Source organism: Centroberyx affinis, unplaced genomic scaffold (genome assembly GCF_046629955.1).
Source record: "Centroberyx affinis isolate AG114_WGS23_722 - 3 ecotype Tasmania unplaced genomic scaffold, CSIRO-AGI_Caff_v1 ptg000879l_1, whole genome shotgun sequence".
NCBI classification, from domain to species: domain Eukaryota; kingdom Metazoa; phylum Chordata; class Actinopteri; order Beryciformes; family Berycidae; genus Centroberyx; species Centroberyx affinis.
The window spans coordinates 48,113-75,758 of NW_027279470.1; the positions used below are offsets into that span (position 1 = coordinate 48,113).

Here is a 27,646-nt window from a genome sequence, read left to right on the forward strand (position 1 = left end):
CCGCACTCCCATCTTCCCTCTCTCTCTCCACTGTGTGCCTCATCCCTGTGTGTATCTGATAAAGCAGAAATGCCATGAAGGATAATCTGACAGGTAAACTAAGGTCGACTGGTGTGTGGCCTACAGAATAAAGACTCCTTAAGTGTCATGGATGTAAAAATAAAAAAATAAAAACCAGTGGGTTGATATGGGAAACGGCACTTACACAAAAGCCAACTATGGCTGACAGTGAGTTCAGTCCAGGTAAGAAAAGCCCATCTCAAAGTACAAAGCACATCTGTTGTTTTCTAGCTCTACAGGAGTGTGTGTGTGTGTGTGTGTTTGTGTGTGCAAGAGAGAGAGAGAGATGTGTGTGAGAAAAAGAGACCATGTGTTTGCGTGTGTGTGATGTACTTCTCCTGCCAGCCAAACTGACCCAACAAAGCCCTGACTGGCAGGAAACTGAACAGAGACACTAAACACTCAACATTCCTCTGATCACAATGCGGATGGAACACACATACACACACACACACAGACACACACACACACACACACACACACACACACACAGAGTTACAGAAGAACCATACTGTACCCACATGGGAACACGTGGCAGTTACACAAGAGTTAGGGACACACAAAAACACACACAGACTCGGTAGACAGTTACCTAGCCCCACCCACCCCCAACACACACACACACACACACACACACACACACACACACACACACACACACACACACACACACACACACACACACACACACACACACACACACACACCAGCCAGTTACACAAGTGCTGAATGATTGGCTTCAGGGAGGCTTGAGGGAGATGGGACCTAAAATAACTTCTAAATCTTAATTGGACCAGAATGGAGTTTGGGGAGAGAACCATTGGAGAAGAGATCAAAACTTCCCTCACTAATAGATGGGATTATAATGCCTCACACTGTACACTGTTTTATTCTTCCCCAACCAGGCTGGGAGATTCACAGCAGCCAAACACTAGTGAGTTTCAGCTGTTTCCTCTACCAGCCTTCATTTGGACGGATTATTTTATTCTATAAAAAAAACTATCTGGGCAAATAGTGACAGCGGCTGGTGAACTGATGAGAATATTTAGGGAAAGGAAGTATATTTCCTGGAGTGATTTATTCACACAGACACACATCCCAGGGAGTCTCTTGAGAATGCTGAACTTCTGAGTTTACTGAGTTTCTCATTGGCGTCACTGTTGTCCAAATCTAAACAGACACAAAAACAAAATAAAGAGAGGGGAGGCAGAGGAAGAGAGGGTGGTGAAAACTACTGTTATGGCAGAAAATAAATCACACATGGAGGGAAAAATAATATCTGTATGGCAGATTCTCTTTGAACTCGTATACATAACCTAATTACTGAAAACACTTTGAAGGGAGACTTTGGATTTGAGCATCGTCAGTCCCACTTTCTGGAAACTGGGAAAATCTGGGTTGGCAAAGTGAGTGACAAGCGCTCTCCCTTCGCACAACAACTAGCAGTCTGTTAAACAGCAACAAAATCACTGTGGCTGTGCTGTGCAGCTCCAGGTGTGAGTGAGAGAATATGAACCGTCCCTCCTGAAACTGCTTCTCCCAGATGTTGCTGTAATGAGAATACTGTCTTGATTGACTTCCATGGTTAAAAAAGCATTTAAGTAAATATTTCACAAAGCAAAGTGGACTCGTAGTCAGCACCGCTTTCTTGCTTTTGTGTTGAAAAATTTTGTTGAAAATCATGTCACCTATGAACCATGGATGTATTAAACTATGGATGAGGCATTCAAAGATGGCGGCCCATTCATTCCAATGAATGTTGCTCACCCAGCGCATACGCCCATGGATGTATGCTATGAACACCGTCATCTATTTCTCAAGAAGCCATTTTTCGTGTTGCAATTGCTGACAGTAAAATCCATCCAGCCTGGGATCCCCGAGCTCCTCCACTTGGTGCAATTGCTCCTATCTCACCTGAATGGGATAGTGAGAGGCTGATAGTCGGATATTGAGAGCTGAGGAATAAATCCTGAATTGCAGTGGGTAAAAAAACCCCAGGGAAGCTAATACTGGAGAGACTGACAGCTCCTGAACTTCTACAGCAGTGTGCATATTGAAAAGTGAACTTGTTCCATCAAAATCACTTTCAGAACGAGGCAACACAGATAAATGCTCTGGTGGGACTGAACAGTAGCCGACAGTAGAAGACTGTGGTTGGACGGGGAAACTTCCAGATGTGTGTCTACTGTAGGCGTTGCTGAAAAAGTGAATACATCCTCAGCCAAATACCCTGGGTAAAAAAAGAAATATTAAGTGTTTAATTTTAGATAGATAGGTAGATAAATACTTGATTAATCCCCGGGGAGAAGTGACGCATGAACCCTGTAACTTCAAAGTCTAAAACATCCTTCTCTCTCACTTTGAAGTTTGAAACCATTTGGACTCTGTTCTTATATTCATCTTTCATCTTCAAAGATCTCTGTTTATTTTGTCCGTGAGAAAGAACCATGTAAACTGTAAGGAGACCAGGTCTAAGGAGAAAGGCGAGATATTTCTGTTCTGTTGATCTCCGTGCCAAGTCAGAACGTTAGGCCTTTGAACAATCTATTTTGAGCAGTATGAAATCCACATCGATGTACACACAATACACAATCCACCAGGAAACCATATAATATAGAGTATCCAAACAGACAAAACAACATTAAGAGCGTGGAATGTGTTCGATGTGCACACTTCTTTCTGATGCTCAACCCTCGCCTGCCACCTTTCCATCAGTTGCCTGCGATCAGGTGGGAAACACTGCATCCTTCGTGGAACAAGTATCACACACCAAAAAAACAGCAGCGGCACTTGTGTCGCATCTCACAGCAGGTAAAACCTCCCAAAGTAACAAACACTATAGTTAGATGACTCCAACATCCTGAAACCAACCAGCATGGCCAGCCAGTGTGGCATAACCCGCTTTACTTTCTAGTTCAAAGGTCATGGGTTCATTTCCCCCCCACACACACACACCCCAGTGAGCAGTCTGTTTTTTGTTTCATGTCAGTTTGTCTGAAACAGTTGCAAAGATATTGGTGAATAGCGCTGCAAATTTAACCAAAAAGTATTGACATTGAACCCAACCTTTTCATATAAATATCTGTTTTGATGCTCTCTATTGCTGAGTGATACAATAGTGATTCAACCTCTAGCCAGTTCATGGAACTTTTTACATTTGCGTTTCTTAACACCTATGAGGCGAAGTGATGCGTTTTACATTTACAGAAGCAACAACAGCGGTTTGTATGGAGTAAATACAAGAAGACAGAGTGAATATAAGAAGCCGCAGTCTCCACTGAGAGTCTTTATTATTAGTTATGTTGGGGCTGTGCCGACAGTGAGTGGAAAACACTCAAAGCAATGATCACATATCACCAAAGGTGTCACCAAAATCAAGAATAACATGAATCTGACGGATTGTCACTTTAATGATTGTAATTGTCAAACTTGCAAGAGCTTGCTTTTCTTTTCCCAGAGGAAGGTTTTTCACATAGCTTCCTAAACAAATGATCATCTGTGCTGTGCAAAATCTCTGCCCTAAAATTTAAGTTGTATGTCTGGAAATCTGTCATCAACATTTCATAAACATAAACACGCTGAAAAAAGACACACATGAAGCTGTGCCTACATGTTGCTTAATTCATATCTCAATGTAGAGGAAAGACATTTATGCTTGATAATTTTTCTGATGATTTGCCCATTGAACACAAAACATGTCTGCATGTATGGGATGTGTCCATATATAGTGCTTAACCTGTTGTAATCTGTTACTAATGAGCCAATCCTTCACTGCATCAAGCAGCTGGCAGATCTCTCTCATCATGAGTAACTTCCTGTGGGTTCTTGTCTGTTTCTGGGGAAAAGGTTTCTGGTCAGATGGATCATCATGATAACCATATCTGTCTTTATGCTTTTGCAATCCACCAACTGGCTTACTGTGCTACTGGCTGTGCTGGTAGTTAGATGCTAACAAGATTATATTGCTATGAGCTCATCTGAATATAGGAAGTTTTACCCCCACTGTGATTGGGTATCAATGGAAATACTGATTCCAATACTGATCCATTACTGATCCATTATAGTGATCCTAATGCTTGACATAAACAAAACTAACTAAAACAACACTTTTTATATATATTTCTTTGCTGATTGAAAGCACATTTAAATCATGCAGTCAACTTATGCAGAAAATACATTAGACATGTCAACTGCACTTCTGAACAGAATCAGTTGATGTTCAGTTAATTTCTGTAATAGAAATGCCCATAAACAAGGAAAAGAAGAAGTTCTGGATGTCTTTCAATGCATTTTGACAGAATCAGTGTGGTACTTTTAGCTATTGCTTTTCAATATCCAGCACTACTCCCTGTTACAACATCATTTGCAAAAAGAGTCACTATCTTTCCTTTGTGCCCATTAAAGCCTGAGATGTATATATTCTCTCTCGCATGTAGTGTATTTGTAATTAGTAACAAGATTCATTTTGATGTATTTTTGTTTAAATGGACAGCTGACATGCCAGGCATCGACTCGGTCACAGACATCAACCTGTCTGGGCGGAAACCTTGAGCTCAACACAACAGGAGACATTTCTACCCTTCAGTTCATCAGCAACTCCTCGGATTCATTTCAACTCATTTTGAACCTTCATCCTCCCTTCATCATGAACATCAACGACACCGATCCCTGGCTAATCCTTGCCTTGGTTGTCGGAGCTTGTTGCCTGCTGGGTATCCCCGCTAAGCAACATGTAGGCACAGCTTCATCTGTTTCTCTTTTCAGCGTGTTCATGTTTATGAAATGTTGATGACAGATTTCCAGACATACAACTTAAATTTTAGGGCAGAGATTTTGCACAGCACAGAAAATCATTTGTTTAGGAAGCTATGTGAAAAACCTTCCTCTGGGAAAAGAAAAGCAAGCTCTTGCAAGTTTGACAATTACAATCATTAAAGTGATAATCCGTCAGATTCATGTTTTTCTTGATTTTGGTGACACCTTTGGTGATATGCAATCATTGCTTTGAGTGTTTTCCACTCACTGTCGGCACCAGCCCAACATTACTGTAATAATCACCAATAGAGAGCATCAAAACAGAGTAGTAGAGAGCAGATGTTGAGACTTTCCCTTTTGATGTTCTTTAACAACAGGAGGGGGGGGGGGGACATGAAAAAAGCAGGCAAAGAAAACCACCTACCGCTCACACACACAACCTCTGACAACCTCTTTATTTACCCATGGAAAACAGACTCGGCATGCATGCTGTTTTTCCAGAAACACGCAGCATCACAGTTACACACACATTCACACCTGGGAACACGCAGTATGTCTTGCTCAAGGGCGTTTCTCGTTCCTGTTCCCCCACCCAGCTTTACCCAGACTGCCCAGGATTCAAACCTCGGCCTGTCCAACCTCCAGCCAAGCACCATCAGTTCACACTAAACTGCTCAGGAACACAGTGGGACTGTTTAAGGGGGAAGTTTTGCCACAAATATTCAAAGTGAATTCAAATGATTCAAAATGTATTCAAACTCCACTTTACCCATGTCTGCACTATGCTAATGTTTAACATATTTTTGGTTACATTAGTGCTGGAGAGAGTGGGTCTGTCGTCCCTCAACGCAACCACACATTGTTATTCTAGATGAGGTAGAGAGGAAGACTAGATTAAAACAACTCCAAGTGTGTGTGAGTGTGTGTGTGTGTGTCCTACCAGGTAGGAGGGGCAGACAGAGACCCCTCGTGGCTTCCAGGGTCTGAAACATGAAGTGAAACACAGCCCACTCTGCCGGACTGCCCTGCTGCGTGCTGGAACATCAACACACGCACACACACACACACACACCGAAAATTTCAAGAGGAATGCTACATAACATGAGCGCACACGTGAAGGCTCGTCGCCATTTGTACATGTGAACAAGACGCAGCAGGGGGTGATGGGATTTTGAGCACACATGTGGAAAGACGGAACACACACACACATACTGTCAGCACTTATATTACATACATTAATGTAAAAATACGGCTTACACACACACACACAAACACACATTTATTTTTTGCTATCCACCGTTTTAAATATTACACACTGATAGATTACAGAAGCTAAACATGACTGAAAGATGTTAAAAGATACAAAAAGTATCGCCTCCGTCTCCCACACACACACACACACACACACACACACACACACACACACACTGAGATGAGGGAGGGCTACTCACAAGCACAAAACACGAGGGCCCAGTTTGTACTTCAGCCAGACCGACTCCAACATGTGTCTGATGAGCTCCAGCTAAACACACACACACACACACACACACACACACACACACACACACACACACACACACACACAGGTTAGTGCTTAGGGAAGGAGATACTGGGATTTGCTCAGTTAGACTCAAATGAAAGATTTTCTTCCACATGCAGCTTGATGGGGATTTTGCACGACACAAGCTTCCCTTGTTCAGGCCTGAAACACCTTCACCTCTGAGAAAAAATAACAGCTGCTTGCAATTTAGAAATCGCAGCAGTCAGTTTTGCTATTTCAATGTTTTTTTTTTGTTTTGTTTTTTTCCATTTGAATGTGCGACTCCAGAACTACGCTCAGTTTCACATTCTGTTCAGTTTCCCCATTTCCCTTTTTTCCCTACTTCCCACTTTCATTTCCACTGAACAAGAGTAATGCAGCTGATCACACACACACACACACACATGCGTCATTTGCCCACACATCTCACCGCAATACAGCGTTCACATCATTTCACTACACTTGACTCATTTGAAACACGGTCCAATCTGCTGAACTGCCCTGCTGTGCGCTGGAACACACGCACACACACACACACACACACACCCACACACACACACTGTCCACGCATGACTACTCTCTCATCTCTCCACTGTAGAAAAACAGGAAGATCTGCCTCATTCCCTTCCTGCAGACCAGTGGGAAACCCTCGGACACCTCCGTCCTCCGCTGACCCCAGGGTGGGAATTTCAATTAGCTTCGCTTATGTAACGGACCAGCCTCAAAATACAAAGGCGTCAAAGACAGATGGAATAATAAGTCCCTCTGTTTTTTTTTGTTTTTTTTTTAAATCTCACCTGCACCTACAATGTAGAAATCTGTTTTCTCTTCTTTCTTGTATGTTCTATCATTTTGCAAATAAAATAAAACTAAACTATGCAGCTTTTACTTTCTATGCCAAAAACAGCATATTTAAACAGATAAGTGAGGGAAATGTAGGGATTTATTCTGGCTACTCTGTAAACTTGGATGAACCAACTAACTGTCAAAATGTCAAACACTACACCACCAGATGATCCATCCACTGGTCTGTTGACAGAATAAACTAATCGTTGGATACGTTTGAACAGTTGTGCTCCAAAATGAGATATTCATTGTTTGAAAAAAAAAAAAATGACACCTTCTTAGGCAAAATTAATTATTCAACGCTTGATTTATTTTTTTCTAATTAAAATTGTTCTTGTAGTCATTGCTGATGTAATACAGGCCCCTAGAGCTGAATAAAACTATAAAAAACATGTAGCTGAGATGTTTCTGGAGCAGAAAAAGCAAGGCAGTCAAGTGATTTAAAGTCACAGACTCATACACAGTAATCCTTGGGTGGCTTTCTATTAGAATAAAATCTGGAATCAGCGATTTGTCTTAATGAGTCTCGGCCCGACGGTGAGGCTGAATTTACTCGATGTGGGTCCCCTGCTGGAAAACTTTAATAACCTTGGGTATAGAAGAACTTTTCTGCTGTATAATTAAAACATTTTTCAGTCTCTTTCAATTCATCCCATTACTTCTGATATTTATTCAGACTTTTGTTATTCTCATTCGGCTGTTAACAGGTTGTTCTGTGACATTGGCTGTTTTATGAAAGGCATGTATCTTGGTTGTCCGTAGCAACAGGGACAGGAAATAAATAACTATGACAATAATGTACTGCGGAGCTGTAATCTATCATAGCAGAAGTTCCCCGGCTCTTACAAGCTGTAATCTATTTCACCCCCAACTTCTCCCCTGTGTCAACGCAGCCATTAGTCTCAATAAGCAGCGACACGAGGGGGAGATGTTCTTTCTCTGTGGAAAGGAAGTGAGGCCTCTTTGAAACAGCACCACCCCGGAGTTTTTTTGTGTTTTTTTAAAGCATGAGTCAGCTTGATGTGCGAGTTCATCGCCCAGCCAGGGAGCAAGTCCACTGCTGTTGAAATGAAACGATAAAACGAATCCACAAGGCTGTTTCTGGTGGGTCCTCACACAAGTGTGTTTTAATGAGACAAAGTTTTCCACTTTGGTCCTGCGCTGAGCGAATTCAATAACCGCCGACTGTTGTAAGCCGATTTCAGACACGCCCATTTTCATTAAACCCTCCTTTCACTTTGCTTCCGAGTCCCAAAGCGCAGGATGGAAACTCGCCGGTCGCACCGAGCCGACCCGTCTACCAATCAAGCTGGGAGCGGGGCGGCTTTCTTTGGTCTCTTCGGTCTGTCATTTGCAATTCCAGAAAGTCCCAAAATGTGGCGCATCCTGCTTTCTATTCAATTCAGGCCTTACCCTTGGCCTGATTTTATACTGTTGTGTTGATATATGCTGTATGTCTGCTTTCACCCGCTCCTAGCCGTGAAGGGAATTACCTCCCAGGAATACTAAAGACTGACTTTACAGAAGCCCCTACCTCTGTCTGCTACTGAAGGTGGAGAAGAAAGGAAGCGGCTTCTTATTTTACAGTTTAGTTTTGACTCGATTAGGCAGATCCCACTTGGTTTAAGGATTGAAACAGTGACCTGATGGCTTCCAGTCAGCCTCTCTAAACTGAAGAACACATATCCATCTGTGATCTCTGCACACCACTGAGCAAAACTCACTATAATCACTATAAGCCTTTTGGCTCTGTGATCCCTGTTTTGAGCGTCACTTAACCTTCCTGGTAAAATAAGGATAAACATGAAATAAATATAACTTTAAGAACTGGGTACACGCAAAAATATCTGGTTTACTAAGTTTCTACTATGAATAAATAAACATGCATGGACACACAGTCTCCGGATCTCTCTTTCTCTCTCCCACACACACACACACACACAGTGCACCAACCAGCTTGGCTATGTAGTTGACCACCAGCGAGTCGATCTTCTTCTTTCCCAGTCGAGGCAGGTGTCTGTTCAGATGTTCTCGCAGCTTGTCAACCAACTACGGCACAAAACACACACATCCAATATTTTGTGTGTGTGTGAGGAGTGACTGAGGAGAGTAAGTGAGCCTTTAAGTGGAACTTTGTGTTTGTGTGTGTGTGTGTGTGTGCGTGTGTGTGTGTGTGTGTGTGTTTTAAGCATACTTTGGTGTGCACTCAGCAGGGTCAAATTGAGTTCACCTCAACTTTTCCCTCGACTACAGTGTCCCAAAATTGATTTAACTGTGCAATGGAGGAGAGGAGAGAGAGGAGAGGAGAGGAGGAGAGGAGAGGAGAGGAGAGGAGAGGAGAGGAGAGAAGGGAAGAGGAGAGGAGAGGAGAGGAGAGAAGAGAAGAGAAGAGAAGAGAAGAGAAGAGAAGAGAAGAGAAGAGAAGAGAAGAGAAGAGAAGACAAGAGAAGAGAAGACAAGAGAAGAGAAGACAAGAGAAGAGAAGAGAAGAGACCCAGAGGAAGAGAGAGGTGAAACAGTATAGAAGATGAATGGAGTGAAAGGAGTACAAGGTTGGCAAGCGTGACCTGGTATCCTGCTGGAAGGAGAAGGGAGAGAAAGATGGAAGGAGAGAGAGAGAGAGAGAGAAGGAAGCAAGGAAGGGATTGGGGGAGGGGGAGAGGAGTGGAAGGAAGGAGAGAGAGAGAGAGAGAGGGAAGGAGGTAGGGAGGAAGGAAAAGAGTGAGGGTAGGAGGAGGGAGGGACAAAAAGACAGGGAGGGAAGGAGAGAGAGAGAGGGGAGGACTGGGTTGTTCTAAGAATAGCAGACAGACTGCTAACATCTGACTGAACTCCATTAAACTGAAGCTATCCGCTCTTTACAAACTATGCTGAGCACAGAGAAAGCTGGAGGATATAAAATCGTCCATCAAACAGAACACAGTCAAAAGTGTCAGTGTCGGGACAGGGACCTTAAGTTGGCCCCTGTCGACTCATCTGAAGCATTAACAGCGGTTTCACGTCAAAAGATGACTGTGAAGTAAAAGCTTTTGACTGCGGATCTGTTGAACCAGAAAATCCATCCTCCGACACTCTTTCACTGTTAAATATCAATCTGGGACGTTCAGTGCATTCCAGGAGTTTTGTGATGAAGTGTTGTAATTTACTTTTTTTGGTGGACCCACTTTCTCTCAACCTGCCTCGTCTACTTCTACTTCAGTTAGTGAGAGCCGTGCCTGGTTGTTGAAATTGCTGCACTGCATTCTGGTCTATTGAGGCTGCTGCCAGTGGAGATACTGGTCTCTCTTCCGCTTCTATTCGATGGATTTCTCCCTGTGTGATTGCTGAATCTGAGGGACTGACACCAAAACCTGACGTTTACCGTTGATGTTTTAGATGGTTGAAATTTTTTCTGCTATCAAAGTCCATTGTAGCTGCACTGGAAATATCTTGGCCCGTTATCCACAGGAATAACAAAAACACACCATCAAACAACAAAATGGACCCATAAAATCCAAGGTGTGTTTTAGGGCAGATTTTGAACACAATAGATCCAGGAAAAATGACATAAACACATTTGACTGGCATTCTCTCACCCTGCATCTGATGTGACTGATTTGTCTGGCAGTATTTTGTAAATGAGGTTTTTTAATTTTTGTCAAGTATTTGCAAGTTCAAACTAAAACCCCCTCTAAATCTACTGGCTATTAACCTTCCAAGACTGAATTCGATTTTTGAGTCCATTTTCACTTTAAAAATACACCCCGAAACTGTGTGTGTGTGTGTGTGTGTGTGTGTGTTGCAGCCTCTCTGCCTCACCAGGCCTATGAGCGCCCTCTGTTGGTGGTCTTCCTCCTGGAAGAGCGGCACCAGCTTCTTATCTGGAAGAGAGCAGGCGTTACCGGGTAGAAACACATAAAAGAAACATTTGAAGAACCCTTTGATGGTGCGTCTACACTAGATTGGACACTACTGGTAGCCTCAGGTGGGTCAGCTCCGTAACATCATTAAACGGACCATCAATAGGAATGGGAGGAACCCAAACACAGACTTGTTTAGGGTGTTAAGGAAAAAAAAATGAACATCAAAAAGGATGAGATTGCGCTAATAAACTCTTTTTGGATGGATTTTCGCTTTAAAAATACATCTAAAAGCATGGGGTTATGAGGCTGCCATCCTGCTGTGTGTGATCAAAAGATGGTGTGTGTGTGTGTGTGTGTGTGTGTGTGTGTGTGTGTGTGTGTGTGTGTGTGTGTGTGTTGCTGTTGTTTTATGTCAGCCACAAGACTGGACCTTGCGCCACTTCAGTTACTACAGATGGATTATTACACACACACACACACACACACAGGCTCAGTGGTTAGCACTGTTGCCTCACAGCAAGAAGGTCCTGGGTTGGAACCGCGGTCCGTCCCCGGTCCTTTCTGTGTGGAATTTGCATGTTCTCCCCGTGTTTGTGTGGGTTTCTGCCGGGTGCTCCGGTTTCCTCCCACCATCAAAGGCATGTTTTTTGGAGTTAATACTCCTGTCAGCGGTCCTGACCAAGGCACTGGCAAAAGAACTAGAGTTGGTCCCCGGGCGCTGTACTGCAGCTGCCCACTGCTCCTAGTGTGTGTATAGGATGGGTCAAATGCAGAGGACAAATTTCCCCATGGGGATAATAAATATATACAAAATACAAATACAAATACACACATACAAACACACACACCATCTTTTGATCACTTTCATCATCACATTTACACACATGCAAGAAGCTGGCTTTTTGATTTTATTGTTTAATACGCTGCAGATATAAATAGCTCCTGCAGGATACAGCCGACTGACGGGCTTTGCTGCCTGTTTGTGGTTCAAAGTTATCAGTTGTTTTACATTTCCATATTTTCCACATCGAGCTGATGCTCTTATTCAGAGCCACTTGACAGTGAGCGGAGCAGGCAGGGCTTCAGTGTCTTGCTCCAGGACACGTCGACAAGACACAAAGCTGTTGAGAGACACACTGGCTGCTTCCTTTCATCGACCCTGTGACCTTTCAGTTACGGGACGGTCTCACTATCCCTCTCTGCTCACTCAGCCATTTTACAGAATGCTGATGGCAGAGACAGACGAATGTGTTCATGTCTGAGATTAGATAACCGACAATCTACATTCACATGGATGGGAATTACAAGGGAGTGGGTATCACACCGGCATCTTTTTGCCACTTAGCTCCATTATATCTATTAGAGTTAGACTGATATATCTGGACAATATTGGCCATCCAATTCAAATATGATGGAGGTTTCTACCTGACTACAAGTGTATTAAAGCAGTCTAAAACCAATGCAATGAAATTCTTTACACAGTTTATATTTTCATTGAATTGTCAATGGAGGGTTTTAGTGTCCCATGATGGTCTGAGGCTTTTCCACCCTGACAAGAAGAAAATTGCTGGGGGAAACGTGCCGAACATTATTTTTTTTGGCACAAAATTATCACATTTAAAGATACTGAATATCGGTACAAAATATCTGCTATCGGCAGCTTCAATACAACGTCGGCATCAGCTTTTCCTCCCATTTTGATCAACAGGACTAGCATGTTCAACCACCTGACTCAAACAAACAGTATATCCATTTTTCTCCTTCACACAGCTGCAAAAACCAACAACCTCCTCCATCTACTATTTTTACTACACATGTAACACAGGTACAGTACAGCCAATCACCACATACTGTAGCTGTTATGAAATCAACCAGCCAGCTTCTTACAGGAGTGTAAGCATCTGTGTACGAGGGGGTCGTGGTTTTGGAGGAAAGTGATCAAAATGTGTGTGTGTGTGTGTGTGTGTGTTATGAGTATGTCAGAGCGAATCGGAAGGTGTGTGTGTGGGTGTGTGTGAGATAATCCATGTGAGGTAACTGAGGTGAGGGAAAGTCCAGTCTTGTGGTTGATATGAAACAGCTGCACTGGAGAGAGAGAGAGAGAGAGAGAGAGAGAGAAAGAGAGAGAGAGAGAGAAAGAGGGAGAGAGAAAGCGAGCGAGTGAGAAAGTACCTAACTCCCGCCGTTATATAACTGTGGCATTCCTCCCTCTTTTCTTATTTTCTGCGTAGTTCTCTCCCTGTGTCTCTCTTTCTGTCTCTCTCTCCCCCCTCTTTTTTTTAGTCTCTCACTCCATGATAAATTAGTGTGGTGGTTCTGTTCTGCTGAATTCTCCAGTGGGCTTGAAGAATGTGACCCCAGAAGAACACACACACACACACACACACACACACACACACACACGCACACACACACGCACACACACTCAAATACACTTGCACACACATACATGCTCACACTCACAAGAAAGTTTCGAGTTCCATTATAGACCAAGGTTTTGTTATTTATTACTTTCACATTCCTTTGTTTGTGTGTGTGTGTGTGTGTGTGTTTATGTGTATCTTTGAATCTGTGTGTGTGTGTGTGTGTGTTTATCTGTGTATCTTTGAATCTGTGTGTTTGTCTGTGTGTTTGTGTGTGTGTGTGTGTGTGTGTGTGTGTGTGTGTGTTCAGAGTGCTATGGCATCTTACCAAGACTCCAGGTGTCCACCATTGATAAAACTCTACAAAATAAGACAAAAATAAAGGTTTGTGTGAAAAACAATCCTTCAAGGCAGCATTATGAGAGTCTTATGTTTCATTCTGCTGAAGTTGAGGCAGTATAATACTACACTGCTGCATTTGGGAGCAAAAAATATATTTAAAAACGGTTTTAAAGTTTGTAATCAGGCACAGCTGGTTGGTCTATAGGTAGGGAGGCTAACTATTAACTGAAAGGTTGTTGGTCCGATGCCCAGCACTGACTGGCCGGTCTTGTATTCCATCTGTGACAAGAGACTGAATCCTAAACTGTTGAGGGGCTGCAGTTAATGTTTTTTATTTTTGTTTTTTTTTTACACATAGTTTAGCTGAAAATGACTGTGTTTACATGCAGTAACCTGGCTATTGGCTATACTCCAGTTAAGGTCTTACTCAGGTTGTTTATATGCGCTGATATCCTACGATTGAGTCTCTGTGTTTCCATGAATAAACCAGTTAACAGAATATTCCTGTCCATCTGTGATGTCCCATCCAGAGAAAGAGCAGTCCACCAGCAAAAAACTATGAAAAAGATGCTGTTTGACTGAGCTGTAGGTAAGGTTACTTCTGATATCGGGTAAAGAAATGATGATCCCAGCAGTAATACCAGGTACTGTTTTTTGTTGAGATCAACATGGACCCATAACGCTGTTCTAGCCTGAGTTTGCGTTAATGCCATCCAAGGAATTTGGAGAGGTGTATTCCAGGGAGTTTGATCAAGTCCCCAGGAAAGTCAGGGAATATCAGGGAATTTTACAAATGGGTCATTTTATAGGAATATACCAGAATGCATTTTTTTTTTATTAGTTTCACATGTATATTTAATTAGATGGTGGTTTTCGGCTGTTTTTCTTCACAGAAAGCCCGACTGGAGTGGAAACCAGAATGATTACCTCTTTAGAACTTCTCTGAGCTGAAAAACAACTTTAACAAACCAGAGAGGAATTACAGTTTTGGGGTCATGAAACGCTCCAACTTAGTTATGGAAAGTCCTGGAATATCAGGGCCACGTGGGAAACCTGTTCCACACACGGTGTCCGTATGAAAGTATGGGTTCTGGATCTATAAGTGATTTAGACTCAGTGCAATACATTAATTACAAAAGTCTGTATAATGAAATATCCATTCATTATAATACTAATAGTATTCCTATTCCTCCTCCTACTACCAATACTATCACTATTACTACTACTACTAATAATAACAAGTAAACATGTCGTCCCCCACGAATGATGCGGGCAGCCAATCAGTGACAAGATGCATCATTCTTAGAAGCTTAATTAAAAAACAGTGGTGCCTTTCAGAGTTTGAAACTTTGACCTTTAATTGCAGCATCCCCATCAGGCCAATCAGTGTTTTGTTTTTTTTAAACACCAGAGTACAGTGCCATCTTTCCAAGTTCCAAGCTTGAAATTTTGACCTTTACTTATAGCGCCCCCATCGGGCCAATCAGTATAAGGTTTTTAAACGCCAGAACACAGCGCCAAAATGCGTCGTCCCTCCAGCTTTGATCAAAATCAGACCAGCGGTGTAGCAGGATTTTCAAGGTTAGAGATTCTGACCTTTAATTATGGCGCCTCATTAGGCCAAGCGGTGTCATTTTTCAAATGCTGAACCATAGTTTAAAGATACAGTCATCCCTCCCCTCCCCTCAATTTCACAACTATGTTTGTGTAGCACTTTTCCTTTTCCTTTACCTACTTCTTTGTGTTTTCCTCCATGTGTTTCAAATGGCTGGATGATCGTCTCCTCTCTGACTGCTGAAACACAACAAAACCATCATGATGGGAAGGCTGAAAATACGTTCCTTTTGTCTGACAAAAGCCACAGGTATGCCAACATGTACACACAAGCACACACACACACACACACACACACACAGACTGAGAAAGACACACACACATTGTCCCCCATCCACCAGATTGTGCAGCATGTGCAAAGAATTAAAATGGAGCAACTCAGCTTCAAGTGCAAAGAACAAGATGTGGTTCTGATTTGTGTTGAATAAATCTACATGGGAGGTTTTTGTTGTTAGGAACATGTGACCAAGTCAACTTTGCTCGAGTCCCAAGTCAGTCTCAAGTCTTGAGGCACTCTCAAGTCTAAATGTAGAACAGCAAGTCAAGTCAGAACAAATCGAGAGTCCAGTATCAATTTAATATCTTAAAGAAAACTAAATATCTTATATGGTTTTAATAGGATAAAAACTTGGTAAGAACATCATGAGGTTGATTTCTATCATCAGTTTCAACTTCAATAAATTCAATCATTCCAGACAAATTCAGAAAACAGAATTTAAATTCAGTCGTCTGCTGGAACAAATCTCATCACTTTCAATCTAAGTTGTTTACACAAACACAAGGGCCCGGATCTACTAACATGTCGTAATTCCAGGCACAGCACAAAAGCAATTGCGGGTGAAATTTGTACCGCCAGCGCATGGTATTTACTAAAGTAGCACACGCAAATGAGTGGAGGCGCAGATAATTAATTATAATTGCGACTGCGCAAATATAAGGGCCAAACAATGCGCACAATAGCCTATTTCCGGCAACGTAATGATGAACAAAGAAGCGCAAATGTCTCTCCAGTGGAGCTGGAAGTGTTGGTGGCAGAGAAAACCACAAAGAGCTGCAAAGAAGAGATGTTTTACCAGCGTGTAAAAAGTCACTTTGGAATGATATAACAAATAAAGTGAATGCAGTTGGGCACCACAAGTGCAATTTAGCTGAGGTAAAAGCGCTGGTATGATATGAGGAGGTGAGCCAAAATGTTTACCATAAATAAAGCCAAACAGGAGCCTTAACTCCCTTGGAGGAGCAGCAGGAGAGCCTGACTGAGACACAGGTGCCAGTGTGGGAGGGAAGGAGACCTGGTGAAGGTATGAAGCCGCACACACACCTCCACAGAGAGGTTATTATGCACACATGTTTTAGCTGCATTGTTTACATCAAGGCTATGCCGCTCAAATACTGGCTCATAAGTGTCAGCAAATCCAGAGAAGAGTATTCGAGCGTGCGTTTTCCTTTATGTATATTTAGGTAATAGTCTGCATATTGAGTGCGCATTCTGCTACTCTGCCAATGACGCGTAAATGATGTATTATTAAATCAGCATACCCGTTTAAACCTGATTGGAATTATAATAGGGATGCGATCTAATGTCTACATGTTATGATGTGTAGATGACTATGTCACCTTGATCTTAGAGCCGGTTCCAGAGCCAGTCTCGTTGGAGCCATTCTGTGCGCAAAATGATAAGACATGCAAGAACAGCAAGTCAAGTCAGGTCTTAAATTCCCTGTGCAATCAGCAGGTGTTAACGGCCACCGCCTCTTGATAAATCATGTCCTCTGCCAATTTCCATAAAACCCTCCCTTAATTTTTATGCTTCATCCTTGGAACACCCACAAATGCATATGCAATTATATCAGAGAACAACAACAATGCGATTTGCACTGGCGCAAACGTTTAGTAGATCCGGGCCAAGATCTTTTTGTCAAGACTTTAGAAATATTTTCAAGTCATCAAAGCAGAAGTCAAAGTCAAGTTCCAAGTCAGCAGAATCCAAGTCAAGTCAAGTCTCAAGTCTTCTCTTCATGCATCAAGTCAAATCTCAAGCAATTAAAACTGTGACTCGAGTCTGACTCAAGTCCAAGTCATGTGACTCGAGTCCCCACCTCTGGATGCATACACACAGACACACAGACACACACGCTCACGCACCAGTTTATCCCAGTCGGCCTGTATGTGTGATGTTCTGTATCTGGGGTTAGGAACGGCCTCATCCTCTCTGCGTTCCACTGCAGCTCTGACCAGAAACCCTGGAGACTCCTGGCCTACACACACACACACACACACACACACCACAGTGACAAAGCAAGGACATTGCAAAACAGATGAGAATAATTGTGTCTGAATTGCGCACAAACACGCAGCGTATATCACACTCTTTAACATATAAATGCCTTTTTAACGGCTGAAGTGCAGTATATTACAGTCTTTCCCCTGCATTATATCACTAATGCGCCTAGACCTCGTATAATATGTGAAAATAACAAATAAGGCATTGTCTGGTTTTATTGACCCAGATAAATATAAGGGCAATGTTTACAAATAGCCCTTATATTAAAGTCTGAGTATTTAAATAAAACCCAGTTTGGAGGTGAAAGTGGTTGTGGAAGCGAGATCGAACCAAGAACCCCCAGTAATACAAAAATCCCTTAAGGAGACATTGTACTATAATGACAGATACTACAGTAATATATATAATAACTTGTGTGCATTAAGTGTCTATAGCATTGTTGTTACCTTTCCTTTGAAGACGGGCTCAGTATGCAGCTCAGTGGTACAGGAAACACCAGGGACCTCCAGCAGACACACTGGCACTTCCTAGAACACACACAGACAGACAATGGTGTGTGTGTGTGTGTGTGTGTGTGCGTGTACTGCTTAGACACAAAGGAAGGAATGGAGCTGCAAGTGTGGCCTGCTTTACATTCATATCCATATATGCGCTTGCCCATGTGTATTTTTATGCCTTTATGCCTGTGTGTGTGTCTATGTGTAACTATGTGTAGTACCTTGTCGAATACAGAGGAGTAAGGCAAGACTTTATCCAGACTGAAAGACTTCTCATAGCTGATTCTGTACAAGGAGGCTGTGAGAGGGAGAAAGAAAGAAAAGAGAGGGAGAGAGAGAGAGAGAGAGAGAGAGAGAGAGAGAGAGAGAGAGAGAGACAAACAGAGAGAGACAGAAAGAAAGTATAGGAAAAGTATGTTTTGCTCTTGCCTCTCCAGACAGTAATACAGAATACTGATCCAAATATAAACATGAGGGGAAAATGCGGGCGGTAGTTCTACTCTATACACCCAGAGGAAAAGGAGGGTGTACTCAGGAGACTTGTGTTTTTCCTCCCACTTCAGCCGCTGCTCACCTAGAATGAACTCCTGGATCTGATCAAAGGATTCGAAGGCCGTCACGTTGCCACACAGCCAATCAATAATCTGGAGGCAAGACACGGAAACACATGAGAGACAGACGTCATGCTGGTGGGAGTTCACAGACGTTACATTACAGCTCTAGGGCGTGTTCATCATTCAACATCCTCAAAATGTAGAGGAGCAAGTCTGTAAAAGTGTCATCATTTTGTAAACCGTGGTCTTAATTTACCCACCAGCCTTTAAACATCCCTGTAAATTGTTGAACTTTTGCACTGATTCATTTTGAAAGATAAGGTGTCACTTTTTCAAAACGGTGGATGTCTCATTTTGGACTGAAACAAATCCAAATAAGGTTCTGCGCAGAACCTATGCTAGACTTTTGATGGATATTTAAATGTTTATATTATAGACACATGAGAGATGAATATGTTCAAAGCACCGCACAGCAGCATCACATTGAAAACTGATTTTCCTTCACCCATATCTCTGCTGTTTCACTTTGACTCATATGTCCAGAAACAGAAAAATTACAAGTATAATGTACAAGAAGAGGAATTACGAGAACAACAATTACAAGAAGAAGAGGAAGAAAAAGAAGTAAAACAAGGAGAAGAGGAAGGACTTTATCTGCACAGCATTTTTCAAAGTTACAAAGTGCTGTGAACAAAACAAAAATGTTACCAAGCAATCGGCTACAATAAAGGCACTGTCTTTGTGCTGCTGGCCCCATTAACGCTGGGTCCATGAAGAATACAGAAGTTGCATGTGGCGCTCGGTTTCCGAGGCCTAGCTGCACTAATTAAGCTGGTGACTCATTTAACCTCTAAAGAAGGGATTTATTACCATCTATCCCAACAGCTAGAACATCTTAATTTAGGTGTACTGCTAACAGAGTCTGACTCATAGTCGGCACCCTGTCCAAACAAAATATCTCCCCCTCTTTCTCTCTCTCTGACTCTTCCTTATGATTTATCTTACTTTCTGTCTTACTGTCTTCTGGTTCTCTCCCTCCATTTCCCCAGCGTCCATTTCCCCCGTTTTACCTTCCCTCCCTCTCTTCTTCCCTCCATCCGCTCACTTTCAAACCAAGGAACTGTACACAAACTTTGCCATTTGGTAGACGCTTTCCATCCAAAGCGCCTTGCAGTGACATGAATTCGTACATTTTAATATAACTGGCTCCATTCTCTCTCATTCTCCCTTGTGAAGCCAGCAGACAGGACCTCTATTATTTAACCCTCCTTTATCCTTCCCTTCCTCCCTCACTCCCGCTCTCCCTCCCTCAAGGAGAAGATGTTAATGATCTTGTGACTTTGCTCAGAACCTTGATAGCAGCTAGAGTTTCTACTGACTTTATGTTCTAACCAAAAAAACAATGACATCAGGTTGTTTGAAAATGTGACGCTGAATGACACCCAGATGAGTTATGTTTTCATTTGTGACGCCATGGAGTGTTTCTTCTAGCTGATACTGTATATTTTGACTTGTGAACTCAACTGACTCAGTAAAGATGTTTTGAATGTCAATACCCCCCCCACCCCCACCCCCACATACACACACACACCCCAGCTGAGGGTCAGTCCTACTGCAGTGATAGGGGGTTGGGTGGAGGTCGCATATACAACATATTAACAGATGGACTGGTAGACATTTTGGTTGTTTACGTTGTTTGACCTGAGCCTCGCCCTAAGCATTTCATTGTACAGATAACCCTGTGTCTCTGCACATTTGACAATAAAGAACTTGAACGTGATTGTAAAAAGAAGATTGGAAGACCTCAAACACTAATTACAGAAACCCAAACATATATAGTGAAATTAGGATATTAGGATTCATATTAAAACCACTCTATGTATTGATTTCATGTTTCAAAACCGTCAAACCGACAAAAATGGGAGATGTAGATGAAGGGGAAAAGAGAGCTTCGACATGGTCCAACAACGGTCCAACTCAATGTTATGGAGGTGTAATAACAATAATAATAACAATAATAATAATAATAATAATAATAATAATATGTTGTGCGCTCAGTGAACAGAAAGTCATCTGACAGAGCATCTCCTGCTGTCTGGTGTTGATACAGTGGAGGAAATAACCAGGCAGGTAGACCAGGATGTAGTAACCTACATAAAAAAATAACACTGTCAGTGTCGGTGTGTGTGTGTGTGTGCGTGTGTGTCTGCAGTATGCACACACAGATGTGTATTTGACTGCATGAGGATACACACACACATTTGTATCTGTGTGTTTGTGTGTCTGGCGTTGAAACACTCACACACTTTGTGAATTTGTGAGGAAGCTGACATGCGTGTGTGTGGGGTGTGTGTGTGTGTGTCTGTGTGTGTGTGTGTCTCCAGACCCATGGGGATGAAGAGAGGATGGAGCTGTGTGGCTTTCTGGGACGACCTGCCGCTGTCCAAAGACACTGTGAACATCTTACTGCAGCCTGTAGAAAGAGAGATATTCAAGATTAAAGCCTTGAAACTTTATTGTCACTTCAACCAGAGCTGTGAGGAATTTCTCACCATGTGGCCAAGATAAAGAGAATAGCAGAGAGAGAGAGAGAGAGAGAAAGAGAGAGAGGGGGAGAGAGAAAGCGAGCGAGTGAGAAAGTACGTAACTCCCGCCGTTATATAACTGTGGCATTCCTCCCTCTTTTCTTATTTTCTGCGTATTTCTCTCCCTGTCTCTCTCTTTCTGAGTGTGTGTGTTACCTATGCCGTTTGTAAACACTTCCATCCTAATGAGCTCCTGCTCTGGTCTCTCCTCATGATAATGGTCAAAACCAAGAGTAGATATATAGACACACACACCTTTTTGAACTAAAACCACGGTGTAGCTCAGCTCCTGGTTGTCATTAAGAGGCTGGCTGCAGCAGACACACATACTTCCTAAAACAATCCACAAGAGGGAGCTGTTATCAAGCACATCCATAACAATTATCATGATAATCAAGGTGAAATGAATTTGGGGTATTCCCTGATGTTCGCCGTTTCTAAGCAAAACTCTTTAGTCAGCTATTAAATTCAATAATACTCTGTAGTCAATTTTTCCAACTGTTTTTCAAATGGTTGACAACTCATTTTGGAATGAAAACTCATTTCATTCCATTTCATACATGTATTTATTCCAGTAACCTTATAAGCACTGACATGGTGGGTGATGGTGATTAGCTGATCTTTCTTTTGACACATACAGTATATCATATAATCATTGAGAATGTGGATTACAAATTCCCTTCAGCCTTGATGTTTGGTTAATAGGAAGATTACTCATATGACATTACATTGTGTTATATATCTTATTATATATTGTTATATCTCATATCATCATTGTGTATTGTAGATAATACAGCTTCGTAATTGTAGCAGGGACTTACTCTCTTGTTTTCATGCACATGCCACGTCAAATAGAGGAGAAATACAAGATACACAAACATATATAGAATGAGTAATAACAGTGGAAAATTATTTAAAAAATATCTATATCTTGTAGATGAGAGAGAGAGAGAGAGAGAGAGAGAGAGAGAGAGAGAGAGAGAGAGAGAGAGAGAGAGAGAGACAACAGTATATAGACACACACACCTTTGTGAACTAAAACCACGGTGTAGCTCAGCTCCTGGTTGTCATTAAGAGGCTGGCTGCAGCAGACACACATACTTCCTAAAACAAACCACAAGAGGGAGCTGTTATCAATCATGAGTGCTAACAGTAAAACATCAAGCACATCCATAACAATATAATTCATATATTCATAGAATTAATTCATATAATTCATGATAATCACTGTGAAATGTGAAATTAAATTAGTTCTGTTATGTTCTTGACACATTTTACTACTATGAGAATGCAAGAATTTTGCAGGAAAATGTATTCACAATATGACACAGAGAGATTGAGTGTGTATGTGTGTTACTTGGTTTGAGGCACTCCTCTCCTCTGGTCCTCTGTGCCAGGCTGACAGCTGAGAGGGAAAAAAAAGGAGGAAGGTGTCATGTGATGTCGTTAGCATATTATTTCCACTGGGACTATGCTTTTTATGTTATATCAGCGTTTCTTAAACTATGATTCAGCACCCAAATTGAGTCCCTGGCCTGATTCTGGCAGGTCCCCACATTCCAAGATTAATAATATTGAAGCCATGCTGCTAGACTGACATTCAGGTCGGGCTGAATTTCTCACTTAATTGCTGGAGTTTAGGTCAGAAATATTAACAATGACTGTCGCTGGCAATTCCTTATTAGTAGATTATCAGAGTCTCACCGAGCAGCGTCTCCTCCTTGTTCAGGGAACAGCTGCTGACACACACCTGCTTGTCAAATGTATACAGGAGCTGCAGGGGAGAACACACACCACATGGAGACACGTGTTTGCACAGACACACACACACACACACACACACACACACCACACAAAATACCTTGTTCTGTTTGGTTTTGGGATCATATTTCCCAATCCTGGTGGTCCCCGTTGCTCCATATTAGAATAGAATAGAAAAGAATAGAATAGAATAGAATAGAATAGAATAGAATCAGAATTTTACAAGTACAATGTACAAGGAATTTCTCTTGGTGCAGGTGTCAACAACATGTAATGATGTGTACATGTGTAATGAGTTATGTATGTGCAACGAGTGTTAAGTACAGTTACATTATATGATCAGTGACATGTACATTTATATGTACAGTTAAAGTCCAACAATAGAATAGAACGTAATAGAATAGCATTTATCGTCTAGAACAGATGAAAAACGTTTTGTGCTTCAGCAAGTGCAGCACAAAACAAGACACACAGGCTACAGCTGCAAGTAGACTCAACATATTGAGTTTACTGAGTATATTTTATATTTTACAGTAACTGAATGACGACCTTCAGGTGACTTTATTTCCTAAAATGGATATAAAGCACTTGGGAAATGAACTGAAGAGATCGTTTGCTCCAGTTGTGTCATCTGTCGCTACAGCCATGAAACTACAAAGGTGGATAATCCTCATTGGTCCAGACCAGACTACAAGTATTTTCCCACCAGTGTCCGCCACCAGTCGGGCATCATGTCATGCTCGAACTCTTCATTACCCGGACTGACCTTGCTGATTACCCTGACTACACTTGTTTCTCTTAATCCTGTGGATTTTGGTGACTTTTTGGTTCACAAGATTAAAATAAAAGATACTCTGAAAGCCAAGACACAGCCAAGCATGCAGAAAAGAAAACATCTTTTGCAGGCTGCACACATTCATTAGTTCACAGCAAAAGGGTTCAACAATGTAATAGACGTTCAGGTTCAAGGGGAATTATAGTGAAGAGATAAAATGATTTCCGTCCCCTGGCTTGTATCCCATCACAGAGATGAAGCACATCACACAGCCGTGAGCCAGAGTTTAAATACAGACCGCAACAGGACTCCTCCTAACCCAGCTGGAAAGTAAGAGACTAGCACTGGATTAATATCAGGGCTGAAAGATATTGACAAAAAATCTAATTGCGATTATTTGACAGAATATTGCAATTGCGATTTAAACTGCGATTCATATCATCACAAGTTTTTCTTGTTTGAAATTTTTTAGAACTTTAAAATTGATTTAAGAAAAGTGATTTTGTTAAAAAAAAAATAGATGCCAGTGAACAGGATTTACTGATACAGATATTGTTCTTTTTGCATGTAACCCTAACCCTAACCATCGACTGACGTAGTAAATGAGCAGCACAAGTACATCTGTATCATCGCTTTTCACGATGATGTTTTGATATCTGTCAGAGAGGTGAATTGCATGCAGCACCATTCTGGTGTCAGCTTCCTCTTGTGTGCTGTACAACTAAGGCAAGCAGTGGACACCTGTGTGGTCAACCGTCCTGACCTCCTGGCCATTTTCAAATCAACTGAGGGAGAACTTCAGCTACCAGCAGTCTTACTATCAGAGCTCATCTTGACCAGTTCACACTCCTAACATTATAAAATAACATTTTGAATCTATAGGCCTAAGTTTTTAATGGGAATATTAACATATTTACATTCATCTAATATTGACCTAGAATATTAATTAGGATATGAATAGGATACTAAAAATGATGTGATCATGCTGCCATGCTAGCATTACTTACGTCAGCATGCATTTTGAGTTGACCTAAGTGCTGTTAGAGTCCTCTACCCACAATGCTTGTTCAGTGTCAAAAGTGGTTTTGCTAGGTGTCAGAAGGGCGTAACTGCACTTACGCCCTTTTGACACTAAGCGAAACCCTACTTTTACTGTTACGGCTTTCAGTTTTTGTTTTTAAAACTTATGGGTCATGATTTCAGTTGTGTCCTTTTGGCACTGAAAAGATCTCACTGAGACCTTTCAATTGATATATAATACTCATATTCGACCAACTTAATGCCCCTTTGGCTCCAAGCCCTCGATTTGGACATTAATTAAACATTTGGTTAATTTAAGGTTGCTTTGAGGTCTAGAGATATCACCTGAGAACCATCAGTGCTAATATGAAGTACGTAAATACACCCAGTGGATAAAAAACATGGGATCAACTTGGTATTCCCTGTTACAAGGCAGGCATTTTTGTGTACTTTTTTGGGTTATACTCACTGGATAGTCACAATAATAGTGCTCAGTGACAAACTATTACTTCTTGTTTTTGATGAGACAGTGTCAGTGACTACCTGAAATGAATTATTAGCATAATTGGGTACCGATTACAGTATTATTAGATTAGGATTAGAAGTGAGTATTTCTCAGAAAAATTAACTGTTTGATATTTCCGCCTATAATAAGGCCTTATATAAAAGGCTGCTGATTCACAATAGAACCATATTTTGACATTCTGGTTGCTTTGGAGTGTAGGGACACTACCTGTAGACCATCAGTGCAAATATGATGTAAATACAACCAGTAGGTAGAAAATGACATGGGATTAACTTGGTACTCCCTCTTTCAGGGCAGGCGTTTTTTTGCACTTTTTTGCCTATGCAGTGAATCACTTCATTGATGAATTTAATGACTTTTGCAGTAAAAAGAAAAATTATGACCATCCATTTCATGAAGGGGACATGTCAAAGTTATGAAAAAACAAGGTCATGTTTTGTTCTACCCTGGGTAGGGGTAGAACAAAAACTAAGGCCGTTTTTGAGGGTTTGTTCCTGCACTATATGTGTTTAAGTTGTGTGAACTGTCACAGTTTTAAAATGTGTGAATTTAGTAAAAAGTACAGCCTGTACAGTCTGCTAGAGTGAATTGTGACATCACACACTGTAGGCTGGCTCCATAATAGGATCCCATTATAAAGGTTGAAAAAAAGTATAAAACTTAAACTGCGATTTCTCAAAAAGTACAAAAGGTATCAAAAAGCTGAATAAGAGCAATAAAGTACTAAAAGTGGTGACCCGTTTAAAATTTGAATGGAGTTTCTAGCTTAAAGTATGAAAGAGTAGTTAGAGTTCAAAGTGGGCATGGTTTGAACAGTCCTCCCATAGATTTACATTGTAAAAAAAAAAAGCTAAAAAGGCGTTTTTGGTAGGATCATATTTAGGTGATTTTCAAAACTTTCCCTTCATACAATTTCTTAGGACTTTTTTTCTCTCAATCAGAACATATTGAGTACACAAAATCCATTGAGTTTGTTTTTGTTGCAATTTGTGGGAGGTCAAGTTACATTATTACTGGACTAGTAAGTGTTGCTGATATTTGCACAGTATCCTTCTAAAATTTAGTGACACAATGTTGGCTGCATACTCTGATTACTTTGTGAAATATGAAATGGCACAATGACTATAAGGTCTGCATAGTCTTTATATTCAAGTTTCAAGTTTGCTGCCCATTTGCTGAAATTAAAAATATACATCCCACAATGGAAATATATAATAATATAAGATTTTATGTATTCTTTAAGATTTATTAATTTCTAAAATAAAATTTAGAGGGATAGCTGAAAGCTAGCAGTGATGCTACTCCAGATATTTCGTATTCTCTCCAAAACTTAAGACTCCATTTTTAAATCTTAACGTACTTTAGGAGATGTCTACATGCATGCAAACCTTTTGATATGTATTCTCTTTTTTTTTAGAGATGGAAAGTGGAGAGTGTATAGCGACACCTGGTGGTCAAATGTAGACACTTTTTAAATCCTAATGAATTCAACGGTTTAACTTTTCAAGCAGAAGCTAGCACTCCTAGCTGCTTTCAGCTAACGTTAACCCACATATTTCCTTTACGAAATGGATTTAGTTAGGTATTTTAGCTTGTTTCATATTGATTACATTAAGTAAAATACAATTAAATTCACTCTATATAAATAACACAGACATACACTGACTGGCTGGTCCAACACCTGTCTCGTCTCCCAAACACTTGACACGAGTTTTAGTCAGAGTTTCTGTCCAAGTCAAAGTAGTCTGTCCCTGAACAGTTAGGCTAGTAGCTGACTGGTTAGTTGACAGTGAAAATCTACCTGTCTTGTGTCAAACACCTGACCGCCTCACCTTTGACTCTGCCGACCGACGCTTCTTTCCTGAGGATATCAGACACAACATCTCTGTGCAGGTCAAACTTTGGCTTCAGCTTCAGCATGTGTACACCTCACTCGGCTTGCTAGTTTTCAGCACAACTTCCCTGTTTCTTCTGAAATGTTCACGCAGAGGCTCCATACACTGTGATCCCCTGGGAAGAAGAAGCGCCTGGCAGCTGATGTCTTAATTTCAGGTTTTGCATCATGTGACAGGGAGTCATAAAATGTCAACTTTGGACACGTTTGAAAGTAAAAGCAGGGAAGCAACCAAGCATGCCGAGATCAGGTAGCCTACTTCTTCTTTTTGCATTCATTAAGTCTTATTGACATGCGTTGTCCCGCAGCACTCCTGGCCCCTCCCTTCTCCAGGGTCAGACAGCGGAGAGGAACGCTGCTATAGCGGTTGGAATCTCTCACTGCCCCG

At 41.5% G+C, this 27,646-nt stretch overlaps 1 pseudogene; it reads right to left on the bottom strand.

The window, feature by feature from the left end:
- Positions 1-1,141: 1,141 nt before the first annotated feature.
- LOC139645523 (gamma-secretase-activating protein-like) lies at positions 1,142-27,284 on the bottom strand (annotated as a pseudogene).
- Positions 27,285-27,646: the final 362 nt, after the last annotated feature.